Source organism: Ictalurus furcatus, chromosome 3, assembly GCF_023375685.1.
Source record: "Ictalurus furcatus strain D&B chromosome 3, Billie_1.0, whole genome shotgun sequence".
Lineage (NCBI taxonomy): Eukaryota > Metazoa > Chordata > Actinopteri > Siluriformes > Ictaluridae > Ictalurus > Ictalurus furcatus.
Window position 1 is genome coordinate 13,128,811 of NC_071257.1, and position 24,305 is coordinate 13,153,115.

Consider the following 24,305-nt stretch of genomic DNA (forward strand, 5'->3'; position numbering starts at 1 on the left):
AATGAAATCATGCAAATGGCTATTGTCTTCATTGTTAGGGTGACCATATATCCTCTTTTTCCCGGACACATCCTCTTTTTCGGAGATTAAAAAAAGCGTTCAGCAGGGATTTCTAAATTTGGGGAAATGTCCTCGATTCGGTTTTAGTTTCATTATGATGTGCTTATGGTCTAATAGTGCATCATGTGTGCGCATATTTGCAATGATTTAAACCAGGGGTTCCCAAACTTTTCCAGGGCAAGGCCCCCCAAATGGTATTAACATTTGACCGAGGCCCCCCTTTTGCAAGATAGCTTTAAAACACATAAAAAAATACAGACTTCTGAATATATCCCCCCCTTTTTTTTTTTTTTTATTAATAATCACATCTTACATCTTTAGGACACAATTACATTAGGAATTGAATGTGTGTGTGTGTGTGTGGTTGTCTGAGAGTGAGAAGGAGAAAACACACTAGTGGGAGGGATGGGCTTGGTGGCTCCGACCAAATTGTTGAGGCCCCCCGGGCGACCCCTGGTGGTCCCCACTTTGAAAACCACTGCTTTAACCCCTCTCTGTAATTCCTGCCTTCTTACACACCAGTTGGTCGATTATAGAAGGCTTGCAGCAACTATTGGCCATATTTTTGCCGCTCAACCATTAGCGTACTCTCAGCAAACGTGAAGCGCTGTTGTGTACAGCATCAAACAGTTGCTTGATAATAGTAGCAAATGACAGCTGTCCTGAGTTGAAACAATGCCCATGGCCATATAAGGTCATTTTTAATTTCATGTTATCACACTGCTTCGTATTACACTGTTTTGAACGCGATTAAATTGGCTAAAAATTGGCTGTGCACTCTCGGTGACATACACTCTCTTCCATCAGTCAGAATGACAGTAACAAACTGTGGGCATTTGTAGGAGGTGTTTTACTCCAAGTGTGTTCCACCACCCTGTGACGCAGCAGATGACAAAAATGGGGGGGGAAACAAAATATCAATATTTGATCTATGCATTTGATATACAACATATCAATAAAGCAGGATAAAGCAAATCACTGAAGATGAATGAATGACTAAATTGACTTTTACACCAGACATGGTAAATGTGTCGCACAGTGCTTGGCGAGCACCATGCCGTGTCCATGTTAATCAAGATGCACTTTCTTTGTAATACACCTCTACTCTCAGTGTAACACTCACTGATAAGCAGGCACAGGTTTCAAATATGCAGCCTCTCTTTTCTATACGTGTTGTCTGCTTCACTGTCCCTCCCTTTGTTTTTGTCTCTCTTTCCCTCCATACCTGTCTGTTTCCCCTTCCATTTTTACATGTTTTTATTCTTCTCCTTTCCTGAAAGGTAAGATGATCCTGCTCTATTTTTTCCACAAAACAATGCCAGAAGGCCTCTGCTTCATCCGTGAAATCTACCTGATTTGGAGTACATCCATCTGCCCACATACCCAGCCTGTAGTTAAGACCAACTCTAAAGTTTGCGATTTCAGCAGGGATCTTCACAGTAGGTTAATAGTGAATGTGTGCTGCTGAAAATAGACTATGAAGGTTGCTCATTTTTGATGAAGGACCTTACAGAAGCTTCCGCAGGAGCTGAACACCACAGTGCTGCTCTCTAATGGTTCTGATGTGGTTTAAATCAAATACAGTGGTCTATCATAGGTTACATATAGCTGCCTATTCAATATCGGAGGGGAAGTATGCCAAGCCCCAAAGCTTCTATACTCAAGTGTGTCAAGAGAAATGTGCTAGAGAGGTTTGGCTGCTGAGTATGGTATAGTCTTTTTCTGCTGTGAAAATGGTTAATGTTGGCAGCTCCAATATTGGTGTAGGCTTTTGGGGTAACAACCACAGATATATGTTTTATACTGGTGCCATATTAAGATGCTCATTAAGATTTTCAGTGGAACGTGTATGTCATCTCTCACCTCATGAATCAACCCTTGTCAGTATAGCAGACTTCTGGCAGCATCAGCTTCTAATTTCATAATCTTTTGAGCGTCTTTATTTTGAGTGTCTGTTTGAAATCAAGTTGAAATGTTGAGTGTTTTACACATACAGTGTCTTACACTTGACCCTGCTTAACATTTCAGTTTGTACTTTTGCTTGTTCATGTTCATACAAGGACTTCCTCGAAACCTGTATAGCTCAAATCCCATGAGTCATAAGTGACAGGGATTATTATTTATGTGAATGAAGCGGTTGTTAGCATTGTGATAAAATATAAGCCTCGAACGGTTAGCCTGCAGGCACCACAGACAGACAGCCATGACTCATTGGTACTGGAGCCGACCTGTCTGCTAAAACGCTCAGAACTCGGACCGTGGGTCCAGACCCACCCCTCCCACACACACATTGCCTGTAACCCCCAGGCGCTGGCCCATGACAAGGCTGAAGCCAGCCTTAAGCATGGGGGCGTGAGGTGGCCTGTTTGATTGCCCTAGTTCAAACCTTATTTGTTTTTATTCACTGAACGGAAAGTGGGTGTGAGATTGATTGAACTGACATAATCTGGCCTGAAATCTTTTTTCTGTATTTTTCTTCACCATTTTCCATAGTTTCCAAGCAGTTACACACACACACACACACACACACACACACACACACACACACACACACACACATACCAACACACCTTGCCTTCAGTCCCATCTTTACCTTTCTTCCAGAGCAATAGGAGAAGGGTGTTAGGTCCCAGACTGCCACAGCCAGTGCAGCCATGAGTCATGGGTCTATTTTAAACTGCAGCTATAAACAACATGCATATCCTGTTACAGTGCAAACAAATGGACTGACTTGCAGAGAATCCATTAAGTATCAATAAACAGTGGGTATGATTGCTTTTTAGTTGAAAGTAATCCAGAACATGTAACTTGTTTCAGAGTAAAATATAAATGATTTCTTTATAAACTATACACTGTAAAACCCAACATTTATCACACTGATGACTTATGAACTGTAAACTTTAAACACCCTGTTTTAGAAATGCAAATACTGTACAATAATGTAGTCTGTACCACACTACATCTGTAGGTGGTTTAAACAGAGCTTAAATGTTTTTCAACCCAATCTTGTGAAGTAACACAAGAGGATTTTGTTGGCCAAGGTTGACTTATTTGGATTGCTACTAATTTCCACTGTGAAAGGAAATTATGTTTAGTGAATACCTTACTTTATGTGTAAATGCTACATCAGTATTGAACCTAGTTGGTTACTGTACTTGAATGATTTCTGAAAAGACTGCTTGCTGTGTGGGTGACTTGACTGAGTTGGTTGTAATAAATAAACCTATTGTAGTTATTTTCCATTTTAGGTAGAATTACAACAGATTATATTATTGTATAAATTCACACATTTCTCTTATCCCTGTATGAAATTGACGCAAATGAATTGTCAGTTTATGTATAAGGTGATTTGCTTTTCATTAGGGGAAAATATATTTATTTCTCTAGACATGCAGTTGTGGTTTTGGGGTTTAAACATATTACATAACTAAACATTAGGTTTCATGAAAGGAGATTTAATTTTACTCAAGTAAACCAACTTAAATGGTAAATTAGACAAGAAAATTGTCATTTTCCAGTGTGTTCACAGTAATTACTCTGAAGAAATGACAAGAAACACTGTTCAAATAAGTAGTTAGTGGTGAAATGATATAAAGAAGCAAAACTTTGGTACCCTACAAACAACAGTGATTGAATTTAGCAAATCGCACAACTCTGAAATGAGCATAGGTCTCTGTCAGTTTGGAGAAGGTGTTATTTGGTCTGTATCTGCAGAAGATTTTTCTGTTTTTTGCCCCCAGATTTTCCCACTAATTGTATTCCTTCCAATTCCCACCCAAGAGCTAACTCGCCTTTATCACACAATGCCTACCAACCAGGGAGGGTGAAAGCGAACATGTGCTATTTCAATAGTAGTAGCAAGAGATCTGTCCTCCAATCAGTGTATGTTTGGAAGAAAGTGTATGTCTCATTCCAGTACTAATTATAGTATTTCCAAGGTTTGTAATATTTAATTGTAATAAAATTTTGAAAATTTTTCTTATGAATAGCTAAATATCTGCGACAGTTGACAAAAGACAGTAATTATACAGTGACAATTAATGTACCTAGTTACACAAGTGACATTAATATTAATATTTATATATAAATATATAAAATACTAATCCAACTAATCACATAGTTGAAATTTGGAACTGATTGAGGCCAGTTCGATAAAATTAAACAGATTTTTTTTTCTATTTTGCTCAGGATCTGTAATGACGCAAATACACATTTGCAAAAATTTACTATAAAAGTAATCATATACAACTATTACATTATAATTACATACAATTATTCTTCTATTTAAGGGAGTATTTAAACACAGCACTTTTGGATAAACATTTAATTCAGTTTGGCCTCAATCAGTTTACTCTATTCTGATCAAGTGTTTACATGAACACACACACACACACACACACACACACACACACACACACATATATATATATATATATATATATATATATATATATATATATAGGAGTTTCATTGTATCAGGTTTATTAGTTTTTTTCATAAATATGTGTTGAAAACACAAGTCAATTGACCACTTGGTTAACATAGTGAACTAATGCTAGTTCTTTGTTACATTTGTTACACTCTGACAGGACTTCACATGATCAGGTGGATCATGTCCAGAACCATAATAAAGTAATAAAAATATTGTTACATAAAACAATGAAGCAATATAAACACTAGCTTTAGTTTCAGGTGACACCTGAATAAATCATTTCTAATACTTACTCAGTAAAGAAGTTATTCCTGAATAATGTATAATTCATATTGGTGATGGCTAAAATCAGATGCATTGGATTTCTATCAAATAAGATCCTTTGGAAAAAATAAATGAATAAAAAAGTTATATTAGTAATTAAAAGTAGAGGACCTTGTGTAACTAACGACTGTATATACTGATCTGATCCAAAATACTAGAATATTTCCTTTGTGCTATATTTACTTTGTTGTTTATGTATGACTTACTTAAATAAATGTGATTTTACAACTAATCTTTAACATCAATGAATACATAATAGGGAAAAAAAAATAACTCCACAAATGATCATTGTTATTTTAATGGACTTTACAGAAACAGTTGAGATTCTGCATTGCATTTTCCAGACTTTTGGAAAGCTAACAATGAATCAGCATGTTCTGAACAAGTTTTTGCCCAAAGAAAATATACGAGTGCTCTTAGATTTTGTACATTCCTATGCATTTGATGTTGATATTACACTAAATTGAATCATATTATATTGAATTTTCAATGGCTGGACATTAAATCCATTACATTTTTCCCGAGGGCATGTGGAGGAGCACTGGATAACTGCTGCCCACCCAGGATAAGGCCAGACAGCTCCATCTGCTCCTGGGCCTCTGGACCTTTCTGGCTAGGAGTACATACACAGAGCCTGTAGGGCTACAGAATGAGAGGAATGAGAGCCATATTGGTCTTGTCTGCATATCTTGGTATCCCCTTACCTTGTAGTGGTTTCAAGGGAATTTGAATTCGGGGTGTGCATGTGGGGTCTATAATGGGGGTAAAATGTTATTTTGCTTTTTTTTTTTTTGGCATGGGCTACAATTGTAGAGCTGTTGTGCCTAAAGGTAATCTTGGCAGGATTATTTATTGATCTATGTAATTTACAAAATATAATTTAGTTTTGCATTGGACAAAAATTAACCTTAAAATAAATATCTGGCTTGCATCTATTGATAGAACAATGCTTTTAGCTACACTGAAACACAGGATTTTCACCAATCATATCTTGACCAGGACAGAATATTTGCAGGATTAAGGAGTTTCTGAGTAAGAATGTGAAAGAATTTACAGGAAACAGGGTCTCAGTCCTGGAGAACCAAAATGACTAATTCTGTTCTCTCTCTCTCTCTCTCTCTCTCTCTCTCTCTCTCTCTCTCTCTCTCTTTTTCTTTGTCACTGCATTAAACATTCTAGACTGGAAATTCTGAATGTTAACTGAAAACATGAAAAGGAAATAAATGTAAATATGAGATGCTGAATCAACATGTGTGGGTATCTTTCCATGGCTTTCTGCAGGTTTACACTGTGGGGAGCAGCTGTGACCGAGACGAGTGTGTGACAGGCACAATTAAGTCCCCACCACTCTGTGCTGCTTGAAGTGCATGGCCCTATGTAACAGAGCTGATAAAGATAAGCCTCACACCATGTCCCTGACCCTGACCCTAGGCTGGCCTCTCACCTCTAAATGATACAGCGTGCGATTCAATACCTCTTAGTCACAGATGATTTACTGTAACTCTTATTATGATCTTTGACCTTTAGTTAGGTTACGTGGATACTGTGATAATGCCCAATTGGACTGTTGACATGTACCATATTGCTCTTGATTAGAGGCTTCATAGATGTATGCAGACAGAAGTAAACTGAACTAGATGAATTCTCGAAGGATTATCATGATATTTCATCAGCCCTTGAGATTATCATTCAACAGTGATAATGTATGGGATGATTTGAGGTACTGAAATAACAGCTTTTGCCTTGCACTGACATGAGAGTTTGTTGTAGCTCATATTTATTACTAATTCTGTTCATTTCTTGTATTGCAAATTTTTATGCAGATATGTCTATGTTGTTGTGTTTTGCTTTGATTGCATGTGCCAGTAATTATATGCCATTTCTGTTATGGGAAATCAAGTTAATGCTAATTATTGCTAATAATAGTGCCACATTTTTTCACTTCACCTGTATTCTTAGATTTAAATTTTTGGAATCAGTAGAACTCCTACAGTATGATGTATGTAATGTATGGATAGGCCCTTATTTTTGTACCCAGTCAGATGCCTAATGCAAATATGTGTTTTTTAATAGATTTTCTGACCTAGTTACTGTATACTAAAATCCATCATTGCTTGACTATTGTCTGCAGTGTGAAGCTGTCATTTTTTTCCCTTCAAGGCCAGGCATCTAAACCACTCAATTAACAAGTTAGTTTCCAAAACAGTGACCTTTTCGTCCTATGTGACCAGGGAGTATGAGTGTTGCATCACCCAATTCTGGCACAGTATTTATGAACATGATAGGCCATGATATGTTGGCCTTCTGCCCTGAAACTGGCAGGGGCTTCCCTTGCTTTACCAGTTATCTCACATTATTGCTTTGTAATTATCATCCTATTGGACATATTAGCATTGGTGCTACTTTCCAGGGCCACTGAGGACTAAATGTACAATATATTTTGTTTAAAATATCTCTGAGTAATAAGAGCTTGCTCAGTCCACTGGCTGAAGGATGAGCTGTTGTAGATTCTGAGTTAAGGGTTGTCTGATAGCCTAAATAAGTTTCAAGGATTTATTATCATGGTGGTTTTATTTGCATCAGCAGTGAAAGTGTCATAGCGAGAAGGTCAGAGACTCTGGTATACGCACATTCATGTGCTGTATCAGTCTACATAAAATCATGCAGCTTGCCTGTACACATACACACAGTCCAACACTGTTATACCACATATGCTCACAGACTTAGCTTTTGTAGTTTTTCCATATCAAGGAGCCTGTCTCTCTCAGTGAGGTCACTCAAGCAGTTACTCTCGCCTGTTCCTTTATAGCACAGTTTATGTCAATTCAAATTGAGTGGAACCAAAATCCAATGCACTGACTGAGCGCATATTTCCCCAGTGTCATAATATGGACAAGTTCTCACAGACATAAACACACTTTGAAGATGAGGGCATTGCCACATCTGTGACCAATGTCCTCCAAGGGGGAAATTAAATGAAGCTCAGTTTGAAGTCATGAGAGATAGCAGCTTATCGTCCTGCTTTATGAGGCTTCAGCATCAGCCCTCTCTGTGGTTCCCTTGCTTCTCGGTTTCAAATGTCAACATGCTTAATTGCACCATTCTGAGGTGCAGGAGACAAAACCTTTCTCTCATTTCTCTCACTGACACGATGAGAAGAGGAAAATGATTCTGTTTATTTTTTCCAGACAGTTTCATGCTGCTTCTCGAATGGAAACCATTACACCAAGCCACCTTGGGCCAAACAAATATCTATTCAAGTGGAATAATAAAACAAACAAACATTGGTGGTGAAGAAAATATTTGAGTCCTAAACACTCATCCTGGAGTCTTGCGGAGTTGGACATGAAAACTAGGTTTTTTTTGCTTCCAAAACTGAGAACTTGGGAACCACAGCAGTATGCAAGCAATTGGCTCCTTTTAAAACTAATTGCTCAAATCTATTTCCAAAAACTGAAGATTTATTGATGCTATTACCTGTATTTTCAGACATAAATCATGAGTGTGTTTTCAGATTTTTACGATTTAGCTGGGTTAGGTTGACCACCGCTTATTCCAAAACGCTCACCATTCTATAGATGGCTCTCATATTTGTCAAGTTAAGCGTGTCAATCCTCATTAAGGCTCATGGAGCCATTGTCCTCTTGGGACACCTGTGAGGACCATATCAAATGTGCCACACAGTATCCTCGCAACCCCCCTTCCTGTGCATGCACGCGCTCACTAAAATACTTGTGTATTTCCCTTCTAAGCTGAAAGAGCCACATCCAGTAACTAATAGTGTGCCTAACCATTATTAAGTCAGTAACCATCAAAGTGTATATAATGTATACATCATACGTACTTTGTTCAGTGAATCATGAAGCATGAGATCTTACATGGTTAATAGACTGCAAGGATTTCAGAACTATTACACATTGTCAACAGGGCATCCTTTCCATTCTGTGGAATGGATTGAATGGTACATGGCACTAATCCATGTTTATTTGAATACATCTGATGGTATGTTGTTGTTTTTTTCATGGGTATAACATTCTCCATAGTTGTGGTTCCTGTCAGGCTCTGGTTGAGTAAATTTTTTAATGTGCTAGAATAAAGTTATGAATGTCAGTACTTATATTTTACAGCAGGGGCAAGTGAAGCTGTTAGTGTGTTCCAGTGAGAGCTCTGCATCTAACTCATCATAATGGAGTGTTATTTTCCTTTTCTGTCTCTCTTGGTAACATCAAAACATTTTCTTTTCCCTCCCACAAATGAGGGCCCTCATGTTGACATGGAATTACTTATAGCCAGCTGTCAGGGTCTCCTGATTTGCTGGTCCTCGAAATTTGGCCATTAACACCATAGAGCAGCACGCTAGTTCATTCGCCACCACTATGGACACATTCCATTGCTGCAGCTGTTCATCCTGCCTCACCCACTTCTGTCATTCACACCCAATATACAAATATTCATCTTAAAACTAATAACCCTGCCCATCCCCAATGGGCTTTAGCTTGTTGTTAGATTAGACCCCATACCACCAATCAGTGGAGATGTCTTTTTTCCCCCCAGAGTGGCTGAGAGCAGACATTAGGTTCAAGTTCAGGTTGGAGTCAAGTTTGAGTTTCATCTGCAGGGTAGAACAGGGATTAGGAGTGTTTGGTTGTTAAGTGGACACAGGGGTATAATTTTCAGTAAGGTCGTATATATTGTAGGTTGGAGGACCTGCACTGTCCGTATACTGCAGTTACTTCCCTGCTGCTTTTTTCTTTGTCGCAAATGTGCTTTTACAACTTCAGTTTCATCCTAAAAGCATCCCAGATGTTCCTTTCATTGTTCTGAGTTCGCTCTTCTTCTTCAGGTCCTTCTTTGTGACTGTTGTTATGGGCTTGTGCTCACAAGACACTGTGATTTGTTGGTCCGCTCAAGCTTTGAAGATCTAAGGAGTTTGTGAGCAAGAGATGAGGAGAAGAGAAGACAAAGTTGACAACTGTGGCTTTCTCCCCCATGAAGCCCAATGCATGGTCAAGCATGACTATACACAAAGTCTGACAACCCTGAGTCAAGGGTTGGAGGGTCAAGTTCCAATGTCTCCTTCTTGTCTTAAAAAATCTGGAGATGACAATTACGGTGCATTTGATTAAGTGGAAGGGCGGCACAGATATCCAGGCATTTGACAAAGGGCCAGCAGTTCATGTTTCATTAGCTGTCATTTATATGACTGGAGGAAGGCAGGGGGAGTCCCTTTACTGCTGAGCTGGGGCTGCAGACTTCAAACGCTATCCTTCAGCCATGCAGCTCACTTTAGAAATGCACCAGGAACAGAGAAAAAGAGAGAAAGCATATTGATGGGCTGTCCTTCAAGCACTAGCAAGCAGTGTGGAGGAGTTATCTTAGACATAACTGTGTAGAACAGTTGCACTTGGGCTTTATTTATTGGGCTTTAGTTTGTACCTCATACCTAGTACATACCTACTGTCACATTTGGTCCACTGATGAGTGAGCCACATGTCTATTCTATGCATAATAGACAATATGAAGACAGTAAAAGTTAGTATTTGCTTTGCAAATATAGATTAAAAACCTGCTACAGACTTCACTGTATACTGTAATTGGTTGTAATAATCAAGGATTACATCATTACAAGAGTTTGAATCAGGGCTGCTGTTTGCTTAACCTCTTGCGTGAAACAAGTCCTCCATTCCAACAAGACTCTTCTCACATCTAATCAGAAATCAACACTTTCCTGGATGGTTTATAAAGTCTGCTGTCATACCTCGCTCACTCCCTCCACCCTCCACACTTCAGTCCTTTACACCAAGCTCTCCTCCACAAAGACGGCCTGTAGTTCCCCCTGGTCTCTTGCCCGCTTGCCCTGGGCCCTCTTGTTTTTACAAGCACCCTGCATAAATGGCCTGGTTTATTGGGACAGGTCTCTGCTTAGACTGCACTGTGCTCCTCCGATAGGCGGCATGGATGAGTAACCCCCATGTATAAATAGCACCCTTCATTAAATCAGTTGTTCTCTTAAGTGAACTTAAATAAAGAATGACTTATGCAGGGGCCAGCTGGTTCTAATAGAGTTGGGCTGCTGTCGTTCTATAAGAGGACTATTATTTCCCCCTGTGCTGGGCCTTGGGTCCTGGGTGTTATCAACAAAGAATGAGTGAAAGGAAGGCCCTTGAACCTCGCCTAATGCATGCTGAGGTGGTGTGGGTTTATTTGCCTTTCGAAAAAATAAATGGTTTGGTAATTAAATTTTGTGTGCAGGCTTTGGGTTTAATGGCCATCCCTGATGAGTGCTAATATATTGCAAAGAAGGTGAGTACTTTGACACGACACAAGATGTCCTAGGCCTATATCCCCTAACATACACCATGACCACAACCAAATACACACTTGCTTGCTTTTTTACACCATTCTCTAAACCTGCAAGCAATTTTGCCATGGAAGGCCAATCAGGCTTCTCTGCCAGGGCACAGTTTGCATTAATCTGTTAGCTTAATTCACCGAGCTCACTCAGCAACACCAAGACACATTTCTCCAGCCCTCTTTTTTTCTCACCCCCTCTTCCTCCCCCCAAACCCCCATTCCCTGCTCCCTGAGACAAGAATTCTTGAAGTGAGCCGTTGTTTGAAAGCATTTTGTGGTCTCTGGCAGCGGCGGCTGATGGAAATTCGCTGAGTTGGAGCGCTGAAATGTTGCAGCTGTCTCAGAAGAGCTCAGCCGCATCTCTGAGCCGTGCTGCTTGGCCGGTCAAATGGAGGGAGATTGCTGTACAACTTTCCGCCTCCTCCTCCTCTTCTCTCTCGCTCTTGTACTCTTTCAATCTTTCTCTCTCCATTTCATTCAACAACACTTTATGCTTCTATTGGTTTGCATTTTACTGTCCACAACTCCTCTCAGTCTCTTCACCTCCCTTCTACTCTTTTCATTACAGCACCACTCTCTTTCTGTCTCAGCAGCAGACACTGCTCATTTTACTCCTTAGCAACAAGATCTGGTGTCTAGTCTAGTGTTTTAAATTCTAATTTATCACCTTCATTACATTGTACTTTATTTGTTCAGTCTCCTTTAATCCTTAGTATGATATATAGCGACTTTACATTCACTGGAGGCGCCATGCTAGTTGGATGCTTTCTTAAATTCCCCCACACACCTATTCTTATTCTATCTCTCTTGTTCTTTCCTGAAAGGTCCTGAAAGCTGAGAGACGCCATTACCTCGTTTATTTTGTGAGGAAAAATGAGGAGAGAGGTCTTGCCACCCCATCTCGCGCTGGAAATTGAATAACGTACATTACTTTAACCCGTGTTTACAGACCTTTCGAGCTGTGGAGGAAACAGAGCTATCCCTGATCATAACTCACTCCATGAGAAAAAAGAGTGAGTCTTCAAAATAGTGTTAACTCATTTGTTATCTATGCATGTGTGCTATTGTAGCCTTTCAATAAGAATGATGTAGCCACTTGTCCAGCTGGAGGGATTGACTAAACTAATCCTTTACAGTCCAGGAGTACTACTGCCACATACCTCGCTAATAGCAGGTTGATTATCAACAAGACTGTCCTTTAGCATGTCCCCAACATCTGCTTTCTGTCTGAGTGCAGAGTGCTGAACACATACACACACATACACACAAGCACTAGTTTTTTGGTTAGTAAATGTGGGGAAACATCTCCTTCTCAGACACAAGCTTTATTTTAGAGTTAAACACCCATTCTCACACAAATGCACCCACAATTATCAGCATTAGAGTTTAGACATATATAAATCTTAAGACTGAAAGTGCTTATTACCCTAACACTATAAACATACACGCACACACCATTACTCTCTACTTCATCCATCTATTGTATACCGGACCTCAGTGACATCCAGTTGACATGGTTTGGCACCGTTTTGAATAAGTGTTTTTTAGATGAACAGATAACATGCCATATCCTCTCAGTGAGGGTGTGAGCGCCGATGAGCTCTGACATTTGTTAGCATTACTTCCTGGGTAGAGTTTATAAAATCTGAGCTCTGTCCTAGAAGGCCCTTTGTGTAGAGCCTCTATATGCATTGGGTGGGTTTTCCGTCTCTCTCTCTCTCTCTCTCTCTCTCTCTCTCTCTCTCTCTCTCTCTCTCTCTAATGAGCGGGTCATGCGATACAATATTATTTTCATGAAGTATTGTATCTTCTGTTAGTCTTTATTTTGTTGTGCTCTCGTAAAGGACTAGACATCTTTGTGTGTGGCAGCGTCGGAGGATCTCAGATCACAGTAAAGTTTTGCATTATACAAAAGTTAGTAAGTCTTTGCACTGATTCAGCTTACTTTCCCCCCAAGCCCATCTTGTTTGATCCACAGCAGGTGGGGTGGACCACTGATTGAGAATTGGTATGTGATTTCACTGCCAAACCTCGTCTCTAATTTTAACTCATTGTAAAGTGGACTGAAAACTGCAGTGTCACACTGCCATCCACCCTGATTTTGTCCACATCTCAGTTTCGCTCTCTCATGGATCCCAAGGTCTGCACCAATCTCTCTGGCAGCCAGCGAATGGAACCAATTTTTAGCCCTGGAGCAAGGTAGATTTGATGACATCTGAAATATTCAGAAAACAAACTCTCCACGTAAACATTCAGGGCAGGGGGAGTTTAGAAATGTCTTTCCTAAACATCAGCAGAAACTTTTTTTTTTGTTTTTGATTGATGGACTATCGTACATTAGAGCACAATTCAACTTGCATTTCAATTAATCTCTCCTGGATGAAAAATTGAGAGGAAGTGTGGTTGTATGAATTAATAAAGCCACAATAGCACTGAGCAAAAATCACACCACCTCTGCAACATCAAAATGACTGTGGTGTTTTCTTTACAGAAATGTAAATGTGCACCAAATCAGGAAATTACTTGAATGTTTAGGTTAGATTTGTAGTACAATTGTAAATGTACACCAACACTAGCCGACATATGTTGTCAATTAATTTGGGAAATTATGGAATTGTATATTTATGGCCCCAGTCTAATTTATATAGTTCAGACAGGTAATTCTAGATAAAACAGGAAATATATCTAAATATATCACACATTTTATTGCCAATTACTGTGAATTAAGATGTTACTAGCTGTGCCATAATTTCATAAGGCATATACACTTTGTTTATTCAAAAACATACCAAAAAAATATTTTTCTGCAAGGTATTTTAATATATTGCCTGAAATTATTCAGAATTATGATCGAATGTGCTGAATGCAAAATGTACTCATCTCACTAAGCAGCTATTTTTATGTGGAAATACACAGAACAAAATCTTGTATTCACTGGGGTATATGCTAGGGTAATTAATCTAAATCAAAATTGCTTGATAAATATTTGTGATTAATGCACTTTTAGCATTTAGCATTAATTAGAAAACAAATTATTAACCTGCAGTCCTTAATTTAATTTAATTCTTCTTGTACCTATGTATGATTTGAAGAAAAGTTGAGAAATGCTGAGCCACAGGTTGTTGTTTTTTCAACAATTGTGACCATAGCATGTTATACAGCAAGAGCCAGGTGCTATACATGCTTCCTTTTTTAAATTCTGTAATATGGTAGGTTACAGTATAGTCCAAAGTTTGCAAAAAAAAAGTTACAATGTTTGTCATTATGTTAACCAGCAATGCAGGATCAAATTAATTGTACTGACCGTAGGTTATATAAACACAATATACACACTGTCTGTCATGTATAGTCTGACATTACGCACAAGGACCCATAATAATAATAAGAAGCATTTTTAAGTTTTCCTTTCAGTCTTGGTGAGTCATCGACAGGTAGTGGAGCTGCAGCTTGAGTTCTTCAGCACTGAAATTTCCAGGCTTGGAAATCTTTTCAAATTACTAATAGCTAAACTCCTGCACTGTTAAAAGTGTTCACTGCTGCCCGACCATCTTAATTCCCCATTAGTCCTTTATAGACACAGTGCCCTTCAGCCAGTACCCCTTTTATGGCTGTTATTAAAAAGTGTTTCAAAGTCTCTCTAGACTCCTTATCACACAGCAGTGTTTTTATTCCCTGCTCATACCCGGAGCAATGCCTCCGCTGCTTTACTGTACAGTTTGATGACAAGGGTAAAGTTACACCTCCTGGCTCTTTATGTACCCGCCTTGCAGTGAAAGGGATGAAAATAAAATGAGACGAAGACACAGAGAGATGGACAGAGAATGATGGCCTTCAAGAGAAATGCACTTAAATGACATAAAATAGGGAGCAATTATTTATGTTCCCAAACAGCAAATATCACTTGAAATGGGATATGCTGATGGAATGGCAGCTCATTAAAAAGCATGGAGGTATCCTTGACTTAATTATCTCATAAATACACAAAGCATGGCCAGGGCACACTTGTGTGATACTGCGCAACTGTGCAACACCTGCAGGTCTCACAGAGCTCCTGTTGAATCAGACAGCTCTGTAGGTCCGAACTGAGTACTGTAGTGGAGCAGACTTCATATGGCACTCATTAACCCAATATGACATTGTTCCCTTAACATTTGCCCAGGTCAGGTTTCTGCTCCTGATCTCCATAATGCAGAACAGTTTTATTTTATTTTCTTACCTCATTATGAACTTGGCATATATTTTTAGGGTCTATTGTCATATAAAGTGAAATTAGACCAAAGCTACTGAAGCCATGTGATATGTATACAAATACTGTAATAAAACGCGTCCCTGTGCAGTGCTTAAAAGGGAAATGGTATAACAGCACATGAGCATAAATATACATTGTAGTGTAATTTTTGACAGCAAGAAGAAATTACATGATAAATTCTCCTATAAAGTTATACGTTTATAGGTATGAGAGAGTGTGTGATATTGTAGTTTATACACAAATATAGAGATTAATTAATTAGTTCTCAGTGCTCTCAAATGTATGCATGTAGCTACTGTATACCACACACTATTCTTGGCCATTTTACTAAAGCACTTAAGGGTAATTATTGACTATGGTGAGTGTATCTTAAACCATACTACTACTGTTATTTGTTTGTTTGTTTGTTTTAATTATTTTTTATTGGTTTATTACATATTATAACACCACCTTGGTTTTGCTGCTGTGGTTAGTTGGTTTTTGTATATCCTGCATGTTCTGTTCCTAGATTTCTTACATACTTGAAAACAAAAAATTTGCTGACATCAAAATGTGAACTGCCAGACATGATATAGCAATAAAATAAAATCTAGTACTTGTTAGAGTGCAGACTATATCCAATGTATCTTGACAGAACATAGCTACACAAGCCAAGTCCACAGTGAGATCTAAATGACTATTTACTCAAACACCTTAAGCCCCTTTCAAATCAAATTACAAAATTAAAGTGGTACTTTTAAAGAATTATGCCGATGTTTTCGAATGAAGGTCAGTAGGAAAACAACGATTAACAGTGAAGGTCTGTGCCGCTAGTTTTCAGCCTCACTCTGATAGAGGGGAAGTATCTGTTTACTTTGTCATTACGACAATTTGACTGTCGCACGGCAGCAAATTCGAAGAAGTTAGGCGGCCAGATTGCTCCTGGCCTACTGCATATACAGGCAACCGCATATTACAGTACGGAATTAGTAGAGTAGGTCAAAATATTATACCACCAAACTATTTAGTATGCGGTTTTGGACATGAAGGCCTTAAAAACATTATCAGCACTGCTATGTATTAAACTTCAGAAAATGAAGAAGTAGACCAAATGACAATTTGTACAGGCTTTGAGCAAAACCACCATGAGGAAATAAACATAGGATATACAATGTGAATTAACTCTTGCAGTGTCCCCAGTGGGATTATAAATACTGGAGGTGTTCACTGAACACAGTACTTCTTTTGCTCTGTGTGTGTGTGTGTGTGCGTGCGTTCGCGCGCGCGTGTGCGTGTGTCTCTAAGTGAAGTGCTGATTAGAACAGTCCTGTCAGTGAAGTGCTCTTTACACGTTTAATCTGAGCTACCGTTTTCCTTATCAGTAAGACAAAGCGCTTGAGCTCGGAAGGTAAACTGTGCAGTCCCTGCTGAAGCTGGCTGTGTGCTCCTGCACGAACTCTAGCCTACACGTGCGCGCGCCGGGATCTGGACATTGTCCCCGTGGCCAGAGAAGGATGTGAGCAATTACCAATTCTCAAAACACTACTTTGCCGTAGTTAAATACATTACACGCCTCTCTTTCTCTCGCACCCGCGTGCTCTCACTTCAACCTGTGAAGCACAGGCCTTACAGAAAACCAGCCACCTTCACCAGGCACAGTCTGCTGCAATTAACCAATCATTATCGTCATCATCATCATGATCATTATCGTCATCATCATCATAAATCCAAAGAACATGTGTGGTGCACGGCGTGTTTCACATCTAATTTACACCAACCTGTGTTGGCTTTAGCTTTGTTTTTATTTCGACTTTTTTTTAGAGAGAGCGAGAGAGCGAGAGAGAGAGAGAGAGAGAGAGAGAAATTTGACATTTGAGTTTACTGCACATTTTAGTTACAGTCCCTGGTAAAAAAAAATAAATAAATAAAATAAAATAAAATCCCCTACATATGATTAAATGGATTTAGTTTTGCTTATAGGCTATTTTAAACATAATAAGGTAAGCTACAAGATATGTTTTTTTTTTGTTTTGTTTTTTTTGTTTTGTTTTTTTTGTATAACACAGCTCTGCATATAGACCTAGTTTAGTTTAGTTTAGTGTAGTTTGTTTTGTTTTTTTTCTCCTTTGGTGCATTAAATGATACAAATAGGCCTAGTAGTTCAATCAATAATTTCCCGTCAATATGGAAGAGTAATGAACATGTCAATGTGTCTAAACATATAGACAACATCTAAAACGCATATCAACCTCGACATAATCTACAAACAGTATGCCTGGCACAGCAGCTATTTATTATTGACACATTATTTAGTTTTGACTATGCTATTGTGTAGCCCATAATTTTGGTTTGGCTGGGTTTTTTTTTTAAACTCATAGTCTGCTTTAATTCTATACGTTGCTAAATACTCAAGGGGGGAAATCGACAATTTTGAACTTGAACATATTTGAAATGAGGAATAACACATTATTTTGGAGATGGTTAAGTGTGGGTTTTGAGCAAACTCAAGTATGCGTTTTGAGCAAAAACATCTCACTGCATTTTTTTTTATCATGTAGGCTAATGAATATGGTCCGTACGCAGCACTGGAAGCGCCTCTCATCAGACAAGTCAGTGATCATCATGATCATCGTGATCCCCCGAGCAATGATGCTGATATAAGCAGTAATTGCCCGCTTAATATCACCTCAGAAGCTGAGAGGTCGAATGCAGGCGCCCCAGACAGACATGATGGGGGATGCGGGCAAATGATCGCCTGTAGTGTGCAAGGAAATCGGGGTTCAGCTCCTCTTAAACCAGGACTTATAGGAGACGAGGAAACCCTGATTGCCACAAAACACGACGCCGGCTGTAATTAAGGAGCGCGGCCATGTGGTGTACCGCTGAAAGGTCAAACAAACCATTACACTGCGCCTGGTTTCCCTGATCCGACTCCTGCTTTATTATTAACACAGCAAAGCGCACACAGATAGAACTGAGCTAACATTTGGATGTTACACTTGGTGTAATAATGAAACCCGCAAACTCTGCAGTGTTGTGCTTTTGACACTTTCCGACAAGACAAAATCAGGCTTTGGAGAATTTATACCTTGGTAGGAATTGTACTTATTTGTTATTTCGATATGTTCTTCATTGGACGACAACAACAACAACAACAACAACAACAATAATAATAATAATAATAATAATAATAATAATAATAATAATAATAATAATAATAGCGTTATTATTATTATTATTATTATTATTATTATTATTATTATTATTATCCTTGATGGTGTAATGTTATCATCATTACTACTACTACTACTACTATTATTATTATTATTATTATTATTACACCGCCTTAACATGATTTCCACATGACTAAGATAACACAATACACTCCCCTTATTAAAAGTGCGAATAATCAATAAATATTACATTAAAAAGTACATATTATAAATACAATATTAAATTTTATAGCCTACTAATAAATCGTCGATCATTTCTTTATTTTTTTTTACTGTATGAGCAAATGTGCGAACTAAAAGATGGCTTTTCCCAAAATGATCCTCGTTAAATGGTAAAGCGAGCATCATACTGAATTCTCTCTCTACTGATTAAGGTGATACCAAGTTTGCGATGCTTTTGGGCAACCGTGTCCAGATTCATTCTTCAACAAGCTTTTAGACATAGGGAGGAACAGCTGTGCATTTCTGCAGAATACAATATCATTTTATAATAGGCAGTACATGAGTGTTGCTGGGATCTGAAGTAATCGGGTTTTTATAGCCTAGAGCTCATCTGTAGCGATGCCAAGGACCCAATTAAATAAAGCCCCTGAACATGCATGCTGGGTTGAAGCACATACAGTTTGTGTAATTTAGAATTCGAGACAGGAAAGGAGTAAAAACATGTTCTAGAACACTTAAATGTTCTTCTGTGGACCCTGTGAGTGTTACACTACCAAAGAAGCTTCCGGGTAAAACCATGTAGGGAAGCTAAGAACCCTTATCTCTCCAAATACCTCTTAAATGTTTGTTTTGCGTCTCTTTGTCCTTATTTTCAGAAGGATGCACAGTCGTTTAGATTGTGGGTTTAAGCCCCAAGTTTAGGAATAGGAATATAGAAATGTCGTAGCAGTGTGCTGTGTTGCTGTCAGTGCAGCTGAGCTGGAAGTGTGTGTGTGTGTGTGAGCTGTGTGTGTGTGTGAACTGTGTGTGTGAGAGAGCTGTGTGAACAGTAGCAGTGCACGTGCTGCTACACATCGCTTTAACTCAGCGCTGAACACACTCATTAGACACACGTGCCCCATTCGCTCTGTCACTTTATAATAACTGATGTTACATTGCATTATTAATAAGTCTAGAATCCGGACACGTACAGCAATAGCCGGTTTTATTATTAATTTCACACAAGAACCAAACAAGAAGAAGCGGGAATGATCACCAATTTATTATGGCACAGAGAACAGCATTTCTGCTCTGAAAAAAATCAGGATCCAAGAACACGCAGGTTTAATAACATCTAAAGCATGGGTGACAGAATCCAAGTAGCCTAATAAAAATAAAAGAAAATAATACAAAGCACAAAAACATCATCATCATCATCATCATCATCATCATAATAAGCACACAGGGTAATCAGGGTAAAGGTTAAATTACATGGAGCATTATTATTATTATTATTATTATTATTATTATTATTATTAATAATAATAATAATAATAATAATAATAATAATAATAATAATAATATTGTGGTTGTTGTTGTTGATGATGATGATAATAATATACCATTCAACAGTTTTGGTCTCTAATCTTTCTGCTGTCAAATCATTTACTTAATATAAGAGGAAAGAAAAAAATAAAACCAGTGTTCAATTTTATGTTTTCCTTCATATGAAGAGGAAAAAAAAAGAATACTGCATTTTAAAATTCATTGTTAAATGTTCATTTAGGCAGTACCTTTGGTTTGAACTAACGACAAACACCTAACTGCACGATATCACATAAATAATGACATAAATAGGCTGTAAATGAATTTACATGCAAATGTGGTTTAATAAAATATGCGTCATTAAATAAGCACTAAATCATAGTTCAATTATTCAGCACATAATCAGTGAAGCAGCAGCGTATTTAATTATATTCACCTCGCAGTGGGTCTGAGAGAGAGAGAGAGTGAGCTCTCTGCAGAGAATAAAGTAATGTGTTTTTTAATTACCATACAGCTGGTGTAGGGTTACTAATAAGTCAGATCATCATATCAAACACACTCTCCTGAGTCTGCAGAAGTATACACACACACACAAACACCCGCATTATGTCTGGAGGGAGAAATGTGTGTGGATGTACAGAAACTCAAGCACATCAACAAAATGAATATGCCACACACCTTCAAATGGCTTTAATAACCCATTAAGGTGTGTGTGTGTGTGTGTGTGTGTGTGTGTGTGTATCTGTTCATATGAATGAGGCAAGGGGAGAGATGGAGGGAGACTGATAGTGAATCCCCCTCCTGTGGTCTCAGTGGTCATGTTAAGCACAGATGAAGGTTATCTCTCTCAGTTGTGTGTGAGAGTGGAGATGGCTTACTGTTCCTGTGGTCACATTGGCCTTGTTCAGTGTGGACACTGACCTATCTTTCTAATCTATCAGTCTGTCTGCCTGCGTGTATGCGTGTGTGTGTGTGTGTGTGTGTGTGTGTGTGTGTGTGTGTTAGTGGGAGAGTATATTTGTGTGTTTGTGTACATTTGAGCGCCTGAGTGCAGATTTCATTCTGATATATTACCATCTGATCCCTCAGTTTCCTGCCATTGATCAAGTGCTCTTCTCTCTGCTGTGGGGCTGTGAGAGAAACCCGATGGCTCGGTCGGAGATGATGAGAGGAAGGAGAAAACAAGAGAATCAATACACACTTCTTCACAGTCTTCTATTTCTTTTCCTTTTGAAGAGGCCTGGGTGAGTATTTGTGTTCGTGTATAACTCACTACATCTCTGTGTAGCTAAAGGTGTGGTTGGAAACTTTCATATGGACACAAGTTTTAAGTTAATACAATAAGATACGAACTATGTATTATATATTAATAACAGCTAAAAGTCAAACATTTTTGCTTGACTAGAAGATAGATAACATTTGATAGAATTTTTGCTCTGACGTCCATCGACCTATCACACTTCTGTCATAACATTCAGTGGTTAAAGTAACTTCCTTCAACATATGCTGAGAGACCTTAGCTGTCCTATACTGGCCATAATTATATGCTTAGTAATATATGTATCATATCTCACACAGGCATACAGTCCATATTCTCCACGCATAGCTTTGCTCATATCGCATGCTCGTTTGGTCAAAGACACACTCTTATCTTGTGTAGGAATTTTTGCTAGCTGTCAGATCCACCATTACAACAGATGTCAGGAAATTGTCAGTCATATCCTGTACTGTGTGCTCTAACACCCGTTTCGTCATAACAACCCCATGTCCTCTTCTCCCTCACACACATTTATTCAAAGCACCACACACACACACACACACACACACACACACACACACACACACACACACACACACACATACAGGCGCACACACACATTGTGGCTATGAGTGACAGTAGATCAGCTAGCCTGGCCCTGTGAGGGTCATGACCCTCTCCATCTGGACCTGATCGCTGTGCTTACAGATAGACTCTCGTCTTGTAGGGTCTTGTAGCTTTAACTGAGGTAACCTACGCATTCTCGCTCCATGTTTGGTTGTTGTACTTTGGTAGTGAATTGCATGCCATAGTCATATATGGAAGTGTCTCACTTTCTTAATTCTTCAATGCTGGTGGTAAGTGCACATATTAGAGGTGTACTTAGAGGTCATTCTTTTATCAAAAGACTTCTGAATTAAATACATTTGAGCAATTTTAGAATTGGAAAAATAATAAAATACTTAACTAATGGTTTAGATTAAATAATCATAGTAAAAGTGTGTAGCCTCTCCAGCCATTTAATTGAAAACTACTTTGCTGCTCAGTTTACAGCTTAGTGAATGTGTTCAAGTGAGAAAACCCTTAAAGTTTTTAGCTTTAACTAATCATTTTATAACTGGCAAGAGCTGTCTGTCACTGGGCCTCCTTGAGATGAGCAAAGGATTAATTTATTAGGTGACAATTTAACTAGAAAACATTTTACAAATTGAAAAACAATGTCAGTCGAAAAGTTTGGACACAGTAGATTGAATATGTATTTTTATTAAAGACATTTTTCTAAAGGCTTTCTACTGAAATTTGTTTCTGCGACAAGTGTAAATAGTGAATTTAATGGCAATGTTTAAATTTATATCGGAATCAAAATAAATAAAAAAAGTTTCCACTATGAAAACAGTAGTTTTATATAAATTAAATGGTTTACATTAAAAATGTAACATGTGTAGATGTTAGGAGATAAAAGTGTGTGATGCTTCCTCGGGAATTAAGACTTTAATATCTAAAATAGTTTTGATTTGTTTAACATATTTAATAACTATTTATGTGTTATTTTATAGGGTCAGTCTTTATTTTATTCTAAAATCATAGAAACTTTTCTATGAGCAGGTCTGCGCAAATTTTTGACCGGTAGTGAATAAAATACAATCACTCAAAATGAGTATATTTAAGTATAGAGATATACGATGAATTAGGCATTTCTTAGTTGCAGTTATGTGTCTTGGCATAGAATTTAATGCTTTAAGTCTTGATTGGAACAAAAGTAGTATCTAAAATACAATACATAAATAAAAAAATTAAATATTCATATATTTGATATTTTATGCAATATTTTACAGTTAAGCCAATTTGCTAACAACGAGCACAGCATGTTTACTGACATCATGTGGCTTTACTTTAATGTGAGGTGTTGGAAAAATCTTCAGGATATTTGCTGATTACAGTCCTTCAGTTAACACACAAGACTCAGTTAATCAAGCAAATGTGAGAGTTCAAGTTCAAAAAGTAATTTAAAACAGTTCAGTACAATAGTGTTTTAGCCATTTATTCAACCACATTGTGCATCATAACACATTTTGTGTTCTCTGTAATAAAAAAGATAATGTTCATTGTTTTTAGAAAGCTAGTATTGCTTTCTAGCTTGTGATATGACACATTTTCCAGAGTCTCGTTCTTTAGATATTAAGTGTGACCATAAATTCAGTGCTAGCAGGAGCTCTGCATGGACTGTTCCTGTTCCAAACTGTCAGAAGAATTTTGGATGGAAAGATTTTAAAAATGATCTGTTTTTATAAATTGCTTGTGCGAGCCTAGTAAGTTCTCAGCGGAAAGTCAGATTTCTTATTTGCTGTTTTACAGAGACAGGATTTTCTCTATAAGATCATGCCTCATACAGTTTTATATTATAAATAATACAGTAATTTTATAGCAGGACATCGGTTCCTGCAGTGAGGTGTGCTACAGTGTTGCACTTTGCTTACCTATTGGCACTGACACTTCCTAATTCATAAAAGATGTCACAGGCCATTTGTGTTAAAATATAGTGAGACATTTTGGAATATGTGAAATACTGTACCTGTTTGTGCTTGACTGCTTCTATACTAGTGTTTACAGAAAATATCCCCTAGAGCAGGGTACTGCAGCTCTGGTGTCCTTCCATGCCCTGAAAGAAAGATGGGAATTGGTAATAAAAATAGCTCTAAACTTACATCAAATTATTAACAATATGCACTACCAGTATCAGGTTTTTGCATGACTATGAAATTCATATTCTCTAAGTGAAGTAAATATTGCTTGATACAATTAATGGGCACTTACTTAAAAAGATTTATTCTGCAGAAAGTAAATAATTTTTTATTTCAGTCCTCACACACAGGTATAATGTTTATGTATGAATAGAGTGACTTCCATATAAGCAGATGTGTAATTTGATTGGTTAAAAATGTAATCTAA

The 24,305-nt window shown here is 38.0% G+C and overlaps 1 long non-coding RNA gene across 1 annotated transcript in view; it reads left to right on the forward strand.

Annotated features, from left to right (window-relative positions):
- LOC128605420 (uncharacterized) overlaps positions 1-21,534 on the forward strand; it is a 36,623-nt gene extending 15,089 nt beyond the window's left edge. Inside the window, exon 3 of the long non-coding RNA XR_008385549.1 lies at positions 21,188-21,534. This is a non-coding gene — a long non-coding RNA (uncharacterized LOC128605420). The remainder of the gene's footprint in view (positions 1-21,187) is intronic.
- The last annotated feature ends 2,771 nt before the right edge of the window (positions 21,535-24,305 follow it).